The sequence below is a fragment of the Lacerta agilis genome, chromosome 3 (genome assembly GCF_009819535.1).
Source record: "Lacerta agilis isolate rLacAgi1 chromosome 3, rLacAgi1.pri, whole genome shotgun sequence".
NCBI classification, from domain to species: Eukaryota; Metazoa; Chordata; class Lepidosauria; order Squamata; family Lacertidae; genus Lacerta; species Lacerta agilis.
The window spans coordinates 33,484,321-33,500,057 of record NC_046314.1 but is presented as its reverse complement, the minus strand read 5'-3'; positions in this window follow the sequence as shown (position 1 = coordinate 33,500,057).

Sequence of the window (15,737 nt, the reverse complement as noted above, 5' to 3'; positions counted from 1 at the left end):
TAAACATTTCAGACACATAGCCAACTATGGTACACTTAAATAGTTCTTACATGGCTCTTCTAAGACGACTCCATTAATACACCGCAGGCTGTTGCTGTTGCTTCTGCTGGCTACCAGTATTGTTACTATTCACATTTATTTAGGCACTTTCTGGTTTTCAATGTGTGCAAAACCACCCAAAAACCAAAAATGGAAACACAACATAGAGCAAATGGAAGACAAACAAAATGGGCCCGTAGCTAACTCACATGAAAAACTGAAGTGGCTTCCCTTAGCCAATAAAAAGGCTTAGAAAGAAATAAGCTTCTTCAGTGATGGCAAAACACATTTCCACTGCTCAAGACAATTCCCAGTTAGGAGACCTATCTTTCTGTGGCCTTGAAGCAGGTGGTACAAGATAACTCATCTCCAATTACTGAGAAATAACTATATCTCACACAGGTCAGCTTTAACCCAGAGGCCTAAGTGAAGGAACCATTTCCTTGACAGGCTTCCCACAGGCATCTGAGTTGGCCACTGTGAGAACAGGATGCAGGACAAGATGGGCCACTGGCCTGATCCAGCAGGCTCTTCTCTCTCTCTCTCTCCTCTATCCTCTCTCTCTCTCTCTCTCTGTGTGTGTGTGTGTGTGTTTCAAAGAAAATGATATCCTCAAGGTAAATGACAAAGAGAAGTAGGAGAATAAGGCACTACAAACAGCCTGGTGTGTCTGTGTGACAGGGCAAGTGACAACTCCAAAGCTGCCAACCCAGATGCCTGAACATTCTGCCAAGCAGCCAGAAACATTTGCTGAAGAGAAATATCTTCACAGTTTGACATCTGCGACTGCTGTAAAAAGATAAGGAGGATAAGCACTGGAATGAGCTGGAATAGAGGAGATGGCAATCCAGCAAATGACGGAGGCACTTTTCTTGTTTCCAATTAAAGGAGCCAGAGTTGGTAAAAATAAAATAAAAATATGGAAGCCCAGGTTAAACACACTCTCTTCTACTTCTGGAAATGACACATCCCCAGAATTTTGTTGCTTTCAGGCCCAATTGCACCAGAAATCACCTGTTCCAGCATTTGAGAGATGCTATAAAAACTCCTACAGGGACTCACAGGAATTTTTGCTGTCACCAAACCTTGATCAAAGTCATCACAATATTTGTACTTCGTGCAAAAAATGCTTGTGAGTGCACACAGATAATATCTCCCAATGGTTGTTTCATTTGAATATAGGAAGACCTCCCCCTTCTCATTCCATTTGAGCAGAAATCTGATGGTGAATCTATAAGTAGACTATCCATGTCCATATAAAACAGCATAGTATAAGAATTCTAGGCAGGCCTTCTAGTCATGTAAGTCACACTTCTGTGTAGCTCCTCTCAGCCTCCCATAAGTAGCATAAACATCTGGACTGACCCTCCTTAAATTTAGTTACAGTAAAGAATGACATCAAGCCAAGCGTAAATCACTCTCTCATCCACCAGGAGCAGCAAGAACCCCACACGATATGGCAATTCCTGCTCCTCATGTGGATGACTTTACACCAATGGATGCCTGCTTGAAAGTAAATCCCATTGAGTTCAGTGGGGCAATTTTGGTAGGACTTATTTCTCGGTAGACATCAATAGGATTTTGCTGTTAGATTGCTATGCAAGACCTCCTAATCCCAGTAACACTGAGAAGGCTAAGATTGCAATCCTGTACATTTTTTATTATTATCTTGGAGTCCCACTGAATTCATAAGCTCTCAGTGACTCATCTCATCATATGCTTTCGGTGACTCATCTCATCACGAAGGCAGCTAACTAGGTCCTGCAGAACCTGAAATAGCCTTTCAGTAGCTCCTGAAGTAGTTAAATATTAAAGTTATGGATAACTAATATATGACTTGCTTATCCATTTGACGGACCTTCCCAGAAGTTCTAGTGGATCATTGTTATGTCAAAACATTTAATGGACATTGATTTGCTTGAATTTAAATAATATATAACAATGCCCAGGTTGCACCAATATCTTGAAAAGATTGAATTTTGGGTAAAACTATGATCATGCTGTGCCTGCTGCATAAGAAAAACCAAGTTATTAACTTTTCGAAGGTCAGCCTTCAGGGTGAAAATGGTAATCTTTGGCAGAACTATTTAGCATCATCTTACTAATTCAGTATGAGTTACTACCTGAAAAAGTACTTTAGAGCATAATCCTATACTTGTCTACTCAGAAGTAAATCCCATTGAGTTCAACGGGGCTCATTCCCAGGGAAATGTGCAAAGGATTGTATTGAATGTTTATCCTAAGAGTAGACTCATTGAAATTAATGGATCTAAGTTAACCATGCCTATTAATTTCAATGGGTCTACTCTGAGTAGGAGTATCATTAGGGTTTTTGTTGCATGAATTATGATAAATAAAGGTGCCCATCTTCAAGATGCAGCAGTCACAACACACCAAAATGTATACCAAGGCTGCAAATGCGCACGCGCACACACACCTTGAAGTAATCCTGGTTTAACTCTAGATAACTTACCCCTGAGCAGACATCCACAAGATTAAGCTGTATCTTTCTTAAAATGCTTACCATAATTTGCTGAGAAATGCTGAAGTACATCAGAAGGAGATATAGTACCTTGAAAAGGAATTCAATAAAGCAAAGGATAAAAGAAGGGTTTTTCATACAGAAAATTGTGCAAAGTAGTGCAGCTCTGGGACTCAATCATTTGCCCAGCTTGATGTTTTAGAAGTTATAGAAAGAGATTGCCATCCTTTCTTACAGATCTCCAATAATAGAAGTGGACTTAATTTGCCAGTGGTTGCCTTGGTTCTCTGGAGCCAAAAACAATTCAGCATAATCTGGATGCCATCAGTTAATAACAATTGTTGTTTGCATTGAGAGCACAAATGCAGGCATGATAGAAATTCCAAAAAACAGTGCCAAATAGGATATTATGCAGAGTTTAGAAGTAAATACCCATTCAGCTTTCCAATCTTGGCAAAAAGGGGGAGACATCAAGGGACAGACGTCTGGGTGAAAGACTTTGGCAATCCCACCTGCCCTAGAATCTAATGTGTTTTGACTATATACAATTTTGGCTTTAAACATTACCCCCAGAATGTAACCTGCACATAAGTTGAGAGTTTCCTGTGCATACTTTTATTTGTATGTTGCCTTTCCATAGTTCCAACCATGCTCAAGGTGGTTTACAACATAATGAAAGTAGTCATAAACGATAAATAAAACATCAAAAGACACACAACCAAATTGAATAATGTCCACATAAACCATAAGGACTCTCAACCAAGATGAAGTGAATTGACTTAGAATTAATATAGATAAAACTACATTTCAATTCTAAAGGATTTCTAGTATTAGCCATTACTGCAAATTACACTGGAAGTTGGGAGTAGCCCTGTTCAGATTGCAACTGCAGTGACTGCATGGAATGGGATGCAAGATTATGCCCACTTAACACATTCTCTGACCTCCACACATTCAGCTGAAGGTCTGAACAAAGCCGACAAAACTGTCCATGTATAGGCTGCCTTATGATGATGGATACAACACAAGTCCTTTTGCAGAATGACTTCTTTGCTGGGCCCCAATAAAAGTGGTGGCAATAAGTCCCACCTTCACTCTAAATTACCTTTGCAATATTTTCACATAGATAAATTTGATTGACAATGGCTCCATCCTCTTCACAATGTGATTCCTGATTTCTGGGACCATCTTCCATGGAACAAGCAGTGAAAGGGGTTTGTGGTGCGTGTTTTGGTGGTGTGACGCGCCATGGCGCCAGGGGGCACCATGTGTGTGTCAGGGGGCACCGCGATGGCACCCCACTGGAATAGTGGTGCCGGGGGCGGTCCGTTCCTTCCGCACCCCTGTTCCTCCGCCAGTGTGTAATAGTAGAAGTAATATGAGACACAATCCACCAGAACTTTTTTTGTGCAGGTAATTTCCTTTCAAATAGGGATGAACAGATCAATCTGCTTTTGTGTCAGTTTTGCACGCGTTCATTCATCAAACTGTTCTGTTCTCCTTCTGCCTTATTCTGGTGTATGTGTGTGTTTTTAAAAAAAAAAACATACAAATGTTTCATTTTTTGAACACTCGCAAATAAAAAAAGTATGGATTTTAGCTTAAAATGTGTTTCATATGCAATTTGGTGCATTTTTTTTAGCCTAATTTGTTTTGCTGTAAAATTCAAAGAGGTGTGAAAATCAAAAAGTAAGTGCATTCCAATCAGTGTATTAGTTCAGAATGCGCAAATCAGGCTGGGTCATTCACAAATGTGAGCAAAAAACAAAGATCCCCAAGCATCCCTATATTGAAATGTGCTCTTGTGTGCAAACACTATCCATTTCAGTGCAGTGCCTGTCCTAGTGAATTGTGCCTTTAGGTTCCTGTTGATTTTCCTCCTGTTTCCTTTAAACCATCTAATGAAGTGGACTGCAATCTACAAATGCTCATGTTCTTAAAATAAAGGAATTACTACTACTACTACTACTACTACTACTACTACTACGCCACCCATCTGACTAGGTTGCCCAGCTACTCTGGATGGCTCCTAACAAAATATTAAAAACACAATAAAACATCAGCCATTAAAAACTTCCTTGGACAGGGCTGCCTGAATTCAGATGTCTTCTAAAATAGTTAATGTATTTTTGTTTTCTTTCCTTTTTGAAAAGAGGATCCATAATTAGACTCAGAGCACAGACCACAACACACAGATAACTGCCTCCCGCATGCTGAATAGTCCAGAAATTCTACATTTAATTTGCCTAATAGTTGACGATGTATCCAAGATATGGCTGTAAAAGTGAAATGAATACTGCAAAATCAATGAACATGGAATTGTACAGTGCAGACAATGCATTCCTGACATTTAAACTGTCATCTTCCCATTGCATGTGAAACTATTTCCCAATATCTTTGTCAGCTGGAGACTTATCCATTTTTAAATATATTTTATTCCCCCCCCCAATTCTTCATTTTACAATGTTTCTAAAACAAAAATTAAATCTAAATAAAAAATCAATATTTTGTTTGACTTCCCTCCCCTCCTCTATGCATTTCCTTATTTTATAGCACAAGCTTAAAGCATAACCAATTCCAATTTATTTATGAATTTAATCTGTGTTTTTTTAACTGTTCATGTTTATGTCAATCCTCCTAACATTTTTAATTGTTTACCATTTGTCTTCATATATTCAACATTTTTTCCCCATTCTGTTAAATAAAAGTCTCTCATCTTGTTCTCTTATTCTTCTGGTAAGTTTTGCTATCTCTGCGTATTCCATCAGTTTTAGTTGCCAATCTTCTTTCTTTGGGACTGTTTATTTATTTCCATCTTTGGGCACATGCCATTTGGGCAGCCATGATGGCATATATAAATCTCCAGTAATCCTGTGAAGCCTACTTCACAGGAGTGATAATACAGGAAGAGAATTTGTATGTATCATAATGTTGGAGAGTGAGCGAGCGATGTCCTACCTTTTCTCTAGATAATTTAGGGTAGCATACATATGGTTAATCTAACATTATGAATTCAGCCTGAAAGATGCTGGTTGTCCTAAAGTCATTCATTGATCTTCATGGTGGAATGGAGATTTCTCTTGTCCATCCAAGTAAAACACTTTATTGACTCTTTTGTAGTGGGGTAGATCTAACTGGGGTAACACCCTAAACATCTTATTTCTATGGTAGAAAACATTTGGGCTTATTTTTCCCCATAGTAATACATGAGGAGCCTAGAATTTAAGATCGAGTATATATTTTTTGAAAATGAAATTCGTTCTGTTGCAATAAAAAGCATAGTGCTCATGCCTTGGGTTAGATTTTGATTTAGTGTGAGCGAGTTAATTTTCAATCACCTTCACAAATCTTCTGTAATACTCTTTGTGAATCACAGGTGTGAATATTTTTCAGAACAAGCAATTAGTACCTTGCCTGACTCCTTCTTCTCACCCCTACCCTTCTCATTAAAGTGAATTTCTTGTAAATGGAGCGTTGTATTAAAATCTTAACACTTAGATATCAGCAGTACAGACACACACACACACATACAATTCCAACAGTTAGCATAGTCAGGAGATTCAGAGTGATCTTTAAGAGATCAATTTCCTAACCCAGATGTGATCCACATCTGTAGGATAGATACTTTCCCAATCATTGCTGAATTCTGAATTGCATTTGCTATGTCTTTCATTCTTCACAACTCTCAGAACCAGGAAACTGTATGCAGCATATATATATCAATGACGAGGGCTTACCAGAATGACTGCAAGGAGAAGGGTGCATTCTTGCTATTGTCTCAAGATAATCACACAAACCTTCTGACAACAAGAAGGCCAGAACTTTATTGAAAGGAAATGGCCCACTGTTTGATAGGATAGAGTTGAGCAGTTTGAATACCCATTAGGGATGCCTTGTTGTTGGTGATATGGGATTTTGATTAGAAATGGAGGCAGAATTTGCTTGAGGTGCTTTTTGAGGTGCTTTTTGAGGTGCCTTTTGCAGTGACGTGACACAGTCTGATGCTCCCAAACTTGTTTGCATCTTCCAATTGGATTATGCACTCCCAATTGGGAATGCTTTTTCAGGAGTGGGGTGGTGAAAAAAATGCACACAAAATACATTTATTTATTTTTTTACAAAAAAGATGTTTGCAAAATGTGCATTTTACTGGCAAATGCACTGAAAAATATTGAAAAGTGTGTATTTTGCATTAAAAATGCATATAAATGTGAACAATGGGATGGAACAGGGTGGACTGGACCTATAATCAAGAGTGCAAACACCAAAACTGGATGCAATTAGCTGCTTGGCCCATTCCTGATTGATAGATAACTTACAGCCTGATTTATATCACACTTCTGTCGTGACACTGAGAAAAAGTGACAAATGGTGTAGTCTTTGGTAGGATAATTTCCTTTATTATTTTTCAGCAACCTGGGCAACTGGTATTTCAATGACAACATTATTATTATTATTATTATTATTATTATTATTATTATTATATTACCTATGACGTAATGACATACGTGACCATTCAGTTGTGTTCAGCTAGTTGGGCCTCAAGCTATGCGGGCTTACATTGCAGTATACATATGGAATTCTGTGTAGGAAAGCAATCTTTTGACTTGATTCTATAGCCTCAAATTGGGTTTGATCATAATTTTCATTGGCTCTTGATGCTCTCCAGATTATGATTGGTCTGTCGCTGGAAGCATCTGCTCCAGCAAGAATAACAGCTTATCATCATATGGGAGAAAAATGGGTGATGATTCTTCCCTCCACCCCGCTTGATTTAAAAAAACAAAAACAAAAAACAAAACCTGTGTTCCTTATGGAACTTGAGTCCAAAATCTGGTCAAACTAAAACAACTGCCATATGGAATGGTCTACAGATGGCTCAGCAGCGGCACACATGGCTGGATGTCTCTGGCAGAGAGTCGCTTCATTTTGGACTTGCTATCCAGCCAGGTTTTATGAGGGGAAATGTTACAAACAGAAACCAAGAATATATAAGCCATATCTACTGACTAATTATAATTTTGGTCAATAACAAACCATGTAATGGAGCCAAGGCTACTATTCTCATGTTCTACGTCCTGATACAGAGTCATATCCATATTACCTCCTATTACCAACAACTGGAAATTCTTAGGGAAATATTATTTTGGCTAGAAGCTGGTCTACACAGATGGCACCACCAGCTGTGTGTGCTCTTTTTATTGTTGGCCATGTAACGTGAGTGTGTCTTTCTGCATTTCATGTAGTAATACAATGGAAGGCACAAAAATGGGAAATGTACTTTATCAGGCCATGCACTGATAGACCTTGCAGCAATATTAGGATCACTACCACCACATGCTTCAATACTTTATTTGGGTTGTGAATGGGAACAGGACATAGCTGAATGGTAGGGCATGTACTTTGAATGCAAAAGTTCCCACATTCAGTACCCAGGAACTCCAGCTGTGTGGCCAAGTAGGAGGTGATGTTAAAGACCTCTGCCAGAGACCTTGGAGAACTGTTTGGTAGACAACACCAGGCTGCCATATGTCCTCTTTTTCCAGGACACATCCTCTTTCTCATGGGTAGAGTTGTCCTAGCGATCAATACTTAAAAGTAGAAGTCGGCAAATGTGTCCTCTTTTTTGCTCTAGTATGGCAACCCTACTAGATGGTCCAATAGCCTGTCTCAGTATAAGACAGTTTCAAATGCAAATACTGTAAGCTTGACTTGGTTAAGTAGGATTACCAAGGGCAGATTTAAATTTAAATTGCTATACCGCCCTAAATCCAAAGATCACCAGGCGGTTTATAATCATTTTCAGAAATGTAGTTTTGCAGTATAATGCCTGTGTCTTAGAAGGCCCTGAAAGCTCCAAGGATACCCCAAGTTTGAACACTGGATAGAGACATGATAAGTTGGTGTAGCACATCTAGTACGCAAAAGTAACAGAGTTTTTTTGATACAGGTAGGTGTTGGTCTACCATAGTCAAAACAAAATAAAAAAATAAAAAAATTCCTTCCAGTAGCACCTTAGAGACCAACTAAGTTTGTTCTTGGTATGAGGTTTCGTGTGCATGCACACTTCTTCAGATACACTGAAACAGAAGTCACCAGATCCTTAAATATAGTGGGGGAGTGGGGAGGGGTATTATTCAGAAGGGTGGTGGAAATGGGTGATTGGCTGATGGGTGTGGAAAACCTGTTGATGACTACTGCAATTGGTCTTACAGGAAAAAGCAAGGGGTGAGTTTCTTGACTCCAGAGGATGCGGCAACAGAGCATATTGATGGCCTTTGTGTTGTCTACCGTTGACATTATGCTACACTGCCTGTGCCTCTTGCATTCCTTTTTATTCCTCCCATTCCCTCTCTCCTCTGCCTCCCCCTTCCTCTTCCTTTGATATTGCTTTACTCTTTTATATCTCTCTTCTGTTTGCCCTTTCTCTACTATGTATATATCTACAAGGTGTGATGGGATGAGTTAGGAAGGGTGAGATGGAAGGAGGAGGGATGCTATGATACTGAATATTTTAAAATGGTAATAAAGTTTAAACAAAGAAAAGATTTAATTAAAAATTAAATATTTGCATTCGGTCACGTGTCCGGGCTATCACTCTTGTGAAGCTGTTTAATTTACTCCCTCTTCTCTTTGCTTAAAATTAATGTTAAGCACATCACCTCCCTCCAAATGTTTCTCTATAGCTTGCACCCATTACAGAGTATTAGGAACATATTTTCTTCTTCCTGTACACCAAATGAGCACACTTGATAGCTAGGGAATATTTTTTTTTTTAAATGTATTGAGCTATTATCATATTTGCATGCATTTCATATACAAAAAAAAATGGTGTGTGGGTGGGGGAAGCAAGTGAAAGTGATGTTGATCATATTAAGAGTATTTAAGGCAAATCTGCTTAGCTCTCATCCACAGATTCAGTTTTGGAGAATTACCTCTGCATATTAAAACACAGCTGAAGAGAATTATGCCACTTAAACCACCCTCGGCTAGCTGACTAGTCAACAACAATAAAGTTTCCTGGAATGGAATTCTAAAACATGAATTCCAGTTTTCCAAAGAGAGCGATACATTCCTTAGTGGACTTAGGCCCTTTTGAAATATCATTTGAGTGCCATGCTAGCTGTTTTTCTGTGGGTTCATGTCATGCCGCCCCTGTAAAGCTTAAAGTAGGAGTGGGGAGCCTCTTTCTCTGGCCCTCAGGATTCCTTCCCAGGTACACTCTGTCTCCCAAGGCCACACCCCTTGAGCATTTTTGCCTGGCTGGAACATGGCACTGAATTTTAATAATGACCCTTGCTAACCTGCATGGAGCATAGGTGGCTAAGTTAGGGGAAAACATACATTCATTGCTCTGTTATCTTTTGCCTTGGCCCCTGGGAATGTTGCATAAAAAAGGACTAGAAAAACAGAATGCCCCCCAAAATGAAGAGCTACAGAAAAAGGAGGTGGCTGCATCTTTGTTCTTGGTCTTCAACTTTCTTGATAAGGTTCTGAATCAGAAATTTCATACTCTGCAATGAAGCCTCCTTTGAGGAATGACCTGCTGGGAGCCTGAAGGGGCCTTGCCCTGCTTCTCGCCACCTGGCTTGGGGTGGGGCCTGACAGGCTCCATAAGGGGCTGCTGCTGCTGGGCAGAGAAGGCTCTGTTTTTTTTTTTTTTTTAAAAATTGCTTTTATTTTTTATCTACGTCATTTTAAATTGTGATTGATATTAATGCTGTCTTCTTAGTTTTAGATTTTATGATTCATGTGGAAATCGTTTTCCATTTGGTTGTGTACTTATTGATGTGTTTCATTTATTGCTTATGACTTTTGTTATGTTGGTAATTATGTAAACCTTGTCATGTTGTAGGCCGCCTTGAGCATTGTTTTAACTATGGAAAGGAAGCATACAAATAAAACGATGGTGGTGACTACAGTCCTTGAGTTTATAGCTTCTCATCTATGTGAGAAAGAAAAGGGGTGTGTGGGTGTGGGTGTTTATAATCAGAATATTGTATGGAGTGAATGCCACTTCGGTTTTACTAGCATTGTTTTCCTTGATCCTGGTTGGGCATTGCCTTCCAATTAAGCCTCACTAACTATTTGAAAGAAGTTCTGAAAATTCAAGAAGACATTGAGCTTATATAACAGAAATATATAGCACGCAATGCAATAAAAACTTTGTAGTGTGTGTGATGCTACTTTATATAAGGCTTGTAACTGAAACATGGTAATGGAGAGTCCCCCTCTGTTGGCAGTAGCACATGTTCTGCTCTTCAGATGTTGTGGACTACAACTCCCATCATCCCTGACTAATCGACATGCTGGCTGGGGTTGGTGGAAGTTGGAGTCTAAAACCTCTGGAGGGTACCATGTTGGCTACCCCTGCCTCACATGTTTGGCCCTAAGGATGCTTGAGGATCTGATATTTGCACATTTCTTTTCAGCAGCCATTTTCAACCTAGTGTACTACAGAGGTGGTTGCACTGCAACTCCCATCATCCCTGACCATGGGAAGTCATGCTTGCCGGAACTGACAAGAACTGTAGCACAACAATTTCTGAAGGGCACTAGGTTGGGGGAAGCCTTCTTTATGTGCCTCTTGGACTGTTGTGTGACCAGAAACTTTCCTATCCAACTGATTTTTTTTTCTTTTAAATTTTTTAAAATTAAAAATACAGTAAAATGGCTACATACAAATTCAATAAAACAGAGAATACAGCGCAAAGGAATTCATAGTGTAGCGATAGCAATTCCAAAGCAGCTCAAAGAAACAGTCACCAACAGATTTCACAGTTCTCCGAGTGTCATAGTTCCATTGCCCATATCAAATGCATATTCAAATGTGTATTTTGAGGGAAAATATGGATATCAATAAAAATGTAAAGGCATATTCAAATAAGTACTTGGAAAATATACCTTAAAATTAAAAGGGGCAGATCAGTGCAGAAGTAGAATGGAATTATGGATAAAATCGTGCAAAATTAGCACAAACCAGAAACAGACAGATATTTTACCTTGCTTACTGGTCCCACCTACATGACTGCAAGACTTCAAATAGTATAGCAACACCATGGGATGAATCCCATGGAAAATCTGCTCACATCACACTGCTGTAGGATTTTGGAAAGTACCTAAGATATAGCCCATATTTTCCCAGAATTCATTGCACTTGTTGTTCTGTCCACACTGGGGCATTCTCAAGACTGGGTTCATTTTGTGTTAATAAAGGATCTATTTTTAATAGCTGCACTTACTTCTTCATTAAAAGAAACAAGTATATCTGCTCAAATATCTGTTGCCCTTTAAACATGCCACAATTGCTTTTTTTCTGAGCTAGGGCTTTATTATCTCATTATTCCCACCCTCCACCCCATGTGCTCTAAGCTTACCGATTTATAAGCTAAATGTGCATGGCATGAGGGACAAAATGTTAAAGCAGTGCTGAACTGGATTTGGGCAATGGGAACAATGGGTGCTAACCGCTTGGCAGGGAGGTGTGATGCCACTCTCTGTATGTGTGCTGATAATCAAAGCATTGTATGGAGTGAATGCCACTTCAGTTTTACTAGCTTTTTATGTGACGTGGCATATCAAATCTGCCAAGCCGGAGACCATCTGGAAACTGGTCAACAGAATGGACTCTGACACTCTTTGACAGACACCGCCGAAGACAAAGGACCCCCCCCCCCAAAAGGGGACAGAACTGGCCTACATACCAGGAGATTAGCTGAAACAAACACATTTTCATTCTGTGGGCTGCAATTATACGTAACCTAATAAAATGCTGTCAATAGTTGCTGCAAGGGATTTAAAATTCATTTGAAAATACGTCCCCCACCTGCACATTGTTGATTTTTCCCACATGCAACCTCAGTGTGAAGCTGAAGCTACGGGATTATTTCTTGAAGCTTTTATTTGTGAAGCTCCTCTTTTCTTCCTTGGCAGAAACACAGGTGATTGTTTTTAAGCAGTACCCTCCTCAGACATAAGATAGAAATGTACTTATTTTTATAGGAATTCAGATGTCTTTGGAGTAACCTCTGGTTCTGCCTCGAGAAGATACTCTCCTGCCATTTCTCTGTACTGTAAAATAAATGTGTGCGCTAAATGTCAACCAGTTATTCAAATACCATAGCTGCTGATTTCTTGACCTAAATGAAGGCCTGAAAATGTAGTCTTGCCATTGCTGCATTGCCAGCTGTTGCTGTCAAATCCTTTGTTTCATAAGATACAAGGAGCTCCTTTGTACCAGTGGCCCAGCATGTATCATCTGACAGTGGCTCTCGAAGATTTCTGAGCCTTCTCATGTCCTGTGACCAACTACAGAGCCTACCCAAAATACACCAGGGGTTGAAATTGGGATTTTAAACAGGTAAACCATAACACATTTTACTATTGTGGTGTAGCCCCTACATGTGGAGGACTAATTGCATGGAGAACATGGATGGGGGAGATCCAATTTAGTTATTATGTAAATATACAAACCAAAACATCTCTGAAGTTTGCACTTCTCTGAATTTTGCAATGAAGTTTTCCAGTCAAGTAATGTGCAAAAAAGAAAAAGAAAAAAGAATTCATCGGGGTAAAGTGTGAATCAAAAGGCATATATTAGTAAAAATTGGATTGGAGGAAATTGCCTTGCAAAAATGTGTGTGTCAAGCAAAATTGTAGTAAAAAAAATGTATGTTATTATAGTTATTGCTGATGAATTTTCAGAAGGACTTTATTGTTTGTTTTTAACACAAAGCGATGTGGAAATTCTGACAAACTGAATTTAAGATGGAAAGATGAGAAACTAAAATTGACATATTCGCCCAAGTCTTGGAAAGAAAAGAGAGACAATTCTAAAATGATAACTGCCTTCTAAATGGTTTGGGGAAATTCATTTGTGGATGTGCACATCAAAGGCAACGATGGCTGGTATCGAACCAAGTTTTACTAAGAGTAAACCCACCAAAATTAATGGACCTAACTAAATTATGTTCATTAGTTTCAATGGGTCTACTTAGAGTAAAATTAAGTTGAATGCCACCCATTACTTTCAATTGTGTCACTATGTAAGACACATGTGTCACTATGCAGCGACGCTGCGCATGTGCACTACGGAGCAGTGGCATTCTTGCAAACCTGCTAGGCGCACGCTTTGCTTTTTCCAGCCGAGCCGGAAAAAGCAAAGCACATGCTGGGCAGGTTAGCCATCGACACGTGTTTTGCTGCTTCCTGCTTCTTCCGGCTGCAGGCGGCGGTGAGGGGTGGGCCAGGGAGGGGCTAATTCCCCTCCTTGGCCCGCCCCTTGGCTCCGCCCACAGCCGGAAGAAGCAGGAAGCAGCAAAGCGCGCCGAGTAGGTTTGCGAGCACCGCTGTTGAGCGTGGCTTTTTACCGGGCGGTGGGCCTCGGCTTGGGCATTGCAGGGAGGGCACCCAGAGTGTCACCCCATCCAGGGTGGCAAACGGGGCGAACCGCCCCCAACGCACCCCCTTGCTCTGCCCCTGATTGCACCAAGAGTGACTAATGAGAAAAGTTTTGAAAGGAGACAAATGGTGATGTATGTAGGGAGGACACAGTAGTCATCATACCCCACTCCCCAGAGAGAAAGGGACAGATAAAGGACAATACATAAAGCTAGTGATGGTAAGACCAACACCAGCACTGAGTTAGCTGGACAAAAAGATAGCTCTTAAGCCTCTGAGCACTAAATATTTATTGCTATGGATCAGGAGAGCAAATGGACAAAGACAGTTTTCTATATAAATCACAGGATTATTTTTCAAAAGGCAAAATTATAAACCTCAGAGATCTGAAGCCTCCTTTGTTCTTTGTAGTATTCAGGTTGGTTCTTAGCTCTGTCTGTGCTTGCTTGATTTATGTAGATGCACTAGCATGGAAAAGTAGGGCAAAATATAATAGTATTCATGTTCATAACTCCAAGTCTGTCCCGCACCCCTCCTTTAATAAAGAAAGCATTGGTTGTGCTTTATACTGGGCTTTCTGACTGTCTCATACACCATACCATAGCAGATTTAATTATCTAATTTTGTGAAAGCGAATGCTCCGGCAACAAACCACTTAATTTATTTACTAAATAATGGCAAATTAAGGGTGTAATAAGGAGTGAATTCTTTCCCCCCCTCATACATTCCTTTAATGCAGCTTACCAGCAAAGGCCAAAAGTCATGAGCAATTATGCAACATATCAGAAGTGCAAATTCCAATGGAAATAATTTCAGTCTTTTGAAGTATTCCCAGAAGGTATTTTGAAAATATTGGGCAATAAACATTTTCTTTTTTCTCATTAGCAAATGAACATTTATTGGATTGCCCTTTCTTACTTCTTCTTCCTTTTTCATCGCCCCATGAAATGGATTAAGACTGCAATCCGAAGCCCACCTACTTGCAGTAAATCCTATTGAACTCAATGAGGCATATTTCTGAGCAGCTGGGTGCATGAACTGTGTCTTAAAATAAGCAACTCAAGTCATTTGTTTAGGGTGATATCCAATTGTGGAGTCCCCCACCCCACCCCCCAACAAAATAGTGCTCTGCACAATGCAGGGTTTGGGTATCCTGCAGAACAAATTGAGAGGTTGCAGGAGATTCAGAAGAGAGGAGATAAAAGGAGAGTCCTGTGACACCTGCATTATATTTTGCCTTTATTTATTAGCTATATTTTATACAGTGGTACCTCGGTTTAAGAACAGTCTGGTTTAAGAACGATTTGGTTTACAAACTCCGCAAAACTGGAAATAGTGTCCCGGTATGAGAACTTCACCTCGGTCTAAGAATGGAATCCAAATGGTGGAAGGGCACCAGCGGTGGGAGGCCTCATTAGGGAAAGCGCTCCTTGGTTTTGGTTTAAGAACAGACTTCTGGAATGGATTAAGTTCATAAACCGAGGTACCACTGTACTGCATATCCAACTGTGTTCTCTCAGGCAGTTCACAACACATTAAAAATAAAAAAAACACCACACCAAGCTTACCAATAAAAGAATCCTAATATTTAGACACACTTTGTAGCCTAGCTCCAGCACTGCATTTCCAGATTACTGTCTTCACCAAAAAGAAGAATGGAATGTCTTGCTTTTAGCTGTACTAAAAAGAAGTTACTTTGCTAGGAATGCTTCATAAAAAACACCACGGGATTTTCAGCTCTACCTGAATATTCTTGTTGCATTTTGGCATCTACGGATCAAGAAATTTACTGTACACCTGAGAAACTCTATGGAGA